Raw genomic sequence first — 4,773 nt, forward strand, 5'->3', positions numbered from 1 at the left:
TATATATATAGAGAGAGAGAGAGAGAGAGAGAGAGAGAAGAGAAGTAAGGTGAGATATCACTAAGGTCATGATTCATAATTTCATATTCATCTATTTTCTCAATTCTTTGCCCTTTCCTTAATTATTTATTTCTGTAGATTATTTTTTATATTTAACATAAAAAATTTAAAAATTCATGTTACAAATCCTTCATGATAAGTTTTAAAACACTAAAGTAAAGTTTTACACATAATGACTTGAGCCTTTTTTCATTTAGCTTTTTTATTTATCTTTTATTTTATTTTATTTTTATCCTATTTCAGGTACTTACAACCTTACTAATTAACCATAACAAGAAAAATCTAAGAGGCACATTTCAAATTTTTTTGAAGAAGTCTTATCGGTTCTTCTACAACTAGACGTTATCAAATTAAAATTAATTCTTTCTAAATTTCAAATTAATATTATATCATTAAAATTCTTGAATATGCTTTATTCTTACTATTTTACATAAACATTTATTTATTATAATGATTCATGCTATGATAAATTAGGTATGCAAAAGCAACGAAATCAATTAATCAAACAATTGTCATTTGAATTGCAAATTGGGAAGAGAAGTTTACTTTGCTAATCATTTATAGGAGGACGATATATATAAAACTGTGCAAATTGGGAAGAGAAGATCACTAACAATTGCATTTGCATAAGAAAATAACATGTCATAAGCATTTATTTTATTTGTATTACTTAAAGTGTATATTATAAAACTGTGTTAAAACGAGTTAGAATTTAGTATTTAATTTATTTAAAGATCAAAACTAAAATATTATTTTAAAAATCATGAATTTAATATTTTTTCATACCGCGCGAAGCGCGGCCATGTTTACTAGTTAAGTATAATCTTAAGTAGATAAGATAGTCATTTGTAGTTATTATTAATGATAAATTTAATTGTCTTCTTCAATAAATAGATTTATTTTAACCGAAAAAATATTTTTTCAAAGGTATGCATTGGTACCTCATGAACATTTTTTTAAGGTACAATTCAAAAATATTTTAAAACTAAAGCGTACAATTTTTTTATTAATTGAACAATATTTATTTTTAAAAATAAATCAAATGAACTATACACATACACAAAAAAATATACACAAGAATATTTTTTATTAACTGAACAAAATATTAAGATAATGATAAGAAAAAATAATCCACACGTACGATGTTTAAGACTGAAAATAATCATTGAAATTAAAAGATTTTTAAAAAAATCACATGTGAGAAGTATCAAATATATTACTGAACTTTGTGAGAAGTATCACATTAAAGAAAATTTCTAAAATTACCTTGTATGTAATTAACTTATTTGTAGTGTTATGTCATATTTTCACTATAAAATATCAAAAGAATTTATAACACGAAAAATTACTTTCTTATTTGTTAATACATAAAATTCATCTCTATTAAATTTATCACACGAAGCTTATCTTTCTATATTTATCACATAAAAGTACAAATTTTATTAAATAAAGATTTGTTATTATCTGAAAAGAATAATCTTTATCATATTTTTATTTTTAAAAAAGATGAATATGAAATATAATATTCAAATGAATATATTAGTGAAAAAAGAGGTGGGCTGTTCACTTAGGCAACCCACATCATTTGTATATATTTTATATTAGTTTAATAAAAATCCTAACCCATGTGGTCTTTGGTTTTAAAAAAAAAGGAAGAAAAAAAAGTAAATCATATTATTTTTTACTATTGAAGATAGTGTATTAAATATACTATAATGAAATTAAAATAAAGAAAACAAATGTAATATTATCCCCAATAAATTTTGTGTTATGAAGTTAGATATTAACGAATATCTTTTTTGTGTGCTTGATTTTAGAATTGGATGATTTGTATATAATAGAAATAAATAAATGTTATTTTACAAGTTCAAAATTAGAAAATCATTGATAAACGGTATCCAAACATATCTTATGAAATTAGAATTTGTATAATTTAATTTACATGTAATGGAAAAGAAAAGAGAAAGGATGACAAAAAAGATGAAGAAAAAAGGAACAAAGAAAGTGTGAATTAGGAAGAATTAAAAGAAGGTGAAGTTAGATGGTAATGGTCCCACATTATAAAGTCCATTAAATAATTTCCTTCACACAATTAATAATAATTCTAACTCACTAAACATAATAATTGTTGTTGACACATATTTTTAGAAGTTTAGGAAATAATAGTAATAATAACTTGACTTGACTTTACTTTAAAAGGGAAAAAGGTTAAATTAATTTTTTTACAATTCTGACCAAATTATGGCCACATAATTCTGACCAAATTATGGCCACATAATTCTGACCATTTAACACTTTCCTGTTATATTACTTTACTTTACTCATATATATATATATATTTTTTTTTTATATTTAGAAATGAGAGTTTTGTTGTACGAACACAACTTCATCAAGTTGTACCAAAAGTTATCTAATTTGTACAGTAAATATAGACTTATCAATGATATATGCTGAGTTTCTTTCCCTTTATATTTTCATTGACACGTGTATTAAAATTTTCTCCGGCAAACAAAATAAGAAAAAAAAAAAGATTTACAAGGTTTGTCTCCTTTGAAACCCTATAAAGTGTGAGTTTAGACTTAAAGGAGTCGGACAAAACCAAAGGAAGAAAAGAGGAAGTGGGAGTATACTATCAACCTCCACAAGCATGGCTGCACATTCAAGAAGAAGGCCCCCACAGCCATCAAGGAGATCCGGAAGTTTGCTGTGAAAGCAAAGGATGTCAGAGTGGACGTGAAGTTGAACAAGCACATCTGAATCCCAAGTGTCCCAAGGAGATTCAGAGTTCGTATTGCTCGCAAGAGGAATGATGACGAAGGAAGATGTAACACTTCAGATATTTTTTGAGCTAAGACTCGAACCGTTCTTCGTAGTGAGTGAGATTTTTGCAAGGAATTTAAAATTTCTTGAGTATTAAGGTCACTAGATGTAGCACCTTGAGTTCCAAGAAGAACTAAAAAGAGTTCATTCAAGTCATTCCTAAGTTTTTCTTAAGTTTTGGGTCAACTTCAAATGACCATAACTCCTAGTACATGATGAGTTAGGTGAGTTACAAGATATAAAATTAAAGCCCTTCGAGTCCTCTTTCCAATGCCACCGAGTTTGCTAAATTTTGAGCTTTGAGTAAAAACTTATGACTAATTTACTAACGACCCACAAACCTGGCAGCAACTCCGTGATGGCTCCACGTTACGGAGCCAATACAGACCTCACTGCCTGGTGAAAAATTATTTCGACTTCCAGCTGGTTTTAATTATTTCTTTAAGAGTATTTTAGTCCTAAAAACCCTTAGGAGGTCATCTAAATTGCCCTAAGCGAGTAGAAAATCAGTTTTCTTAAATAAAAAACCCTCTCATCCACTCCAAAGATTATACGCTCAAGAAATTCAAGAAAAGCTAAGGCTAGGGTTCATCTTTCAAGATTTTCCTTCAACATCTTCAAGAAGATGGTTCTTTCAGGTATGTAAGCTTCCATAGTGTTGGGTTTGTTCACCCACACGCCAATCATGTAAATTTCAGCGTTAAGTTCATTCTAGAAAGTTAAAAATCTGATGTTATTGATATATGTTTTTGAATTTGCTTTCATTCTTGAATTGGGCTGAGATTTAGGAGTTCTTGAGATTATTTTTTCGATTTATAGAGTAGTTTTGAGTTAGATTCTTGTGTACATGTGATGGTTATCTGAATCTAAAGAAAAGTTGAACCAAAGTATCGAATTTAGGCGATTTGGGGTTAGAAAATGAAGAAGAGAAAAGTCGGGCAAATTTGGCACTTGGCTCCGCGTCGCGGACCTGCATTGTAACACCCCGACTTTTCAAAACGTCTAAATTAACTCGTGTCTTCGTGGAAAGATAAGGAGGGTGAGTAATAAATTAAAAATGATGTGGTATGTCATATTTTAAGTGTTCAAGGGTTGTATCTCAAGTTTTGAAGTTAAGTAAGTGGCAAAATAAAAGTTGGCGGAAGTTATCGTAAGTTCCTTTTTTAAGATTTCTCTGAAATTTGGGACAAATATCTCGGAGGTTTTCTTGCAATCTATAAAGAGTTATGGGACCCACGACCTATCGAATCGAAGGTCTATGAATCTAGTTTCCAACGCATTAAACCATTTGTTCATACGACTTCAGAAGAGAGATATATTTGCATTTTTGTGGGACGGCGCAAGCAGGCACGTGAGGTGGGGACCTAGGTCGGTGGAACTTTACATATATCTTCTTCTTCGAACCTTTTCTTCATTTTTAACTAAGAACCAGAAAAAAATAGAGAAACCCATTTCTAGGATCAACTAAAGTATAGATTTTCTCGACTTAAGTCCTTGATGAAAGTTGTTCTACGCGTTGGGCTCATCATCGTGGTATAATTTATTTTATCGATTTCATAGCATATCACACTTTGGTATTGGGACATCAAGGGTTTGGATATATTTGAAGGTTTTGAGGCGTATTACGACCTTAAGATCGAGGTAAGACCCTTCTTTAATCAACTCTAGCTTTTATAAGCAACAAATAGCAATTTGCGACGGAAATACATATCTTTTATCATATTGTCATGGTATCTTTTATTTTTGTGTGTTGATTATGGTCCTACCTTGTTGTAGTATCGAGGGAGTTATGAGTAAAAGTCGTTAGGCCACGTGAATTCAGCGAAAAAAGTATGTTAAGGCTATTCCCTACTTAAGCCATGTTTCCTTAAAGCTTAGGAGCAATGTAATTGG

General features: G+C 29.6%; 1 pseudogene; it reads left to right on the plus strand.

Moving 5' to 3' along the window:
• Nucleotides 1-4,773, plus strand: part of LOC102586892 (60S ribosomal protein L31-like) — a 16,559-nt pseudogene that overhangs the window by 7,328 nt on the left and 4,458 nt on the right.

This window comes from Solanum tuberosum, unplaced genomic scaffold (assembly GCF_000226075.1).
Source record: "Solanum tuberosum cultivar DM 1-3 516 R44 unplaced genomic scaffold, SolTub_3.0 scf00395, whole genome shotgun sequence".
NCBI classification, from domain to species: domain Eukaryota; kingdom Viridiplantae; phylum Streptophyta; class Magnoliopsida; order Solanales; family Solanaceae; genus Solanum; species Solanum tuberosum.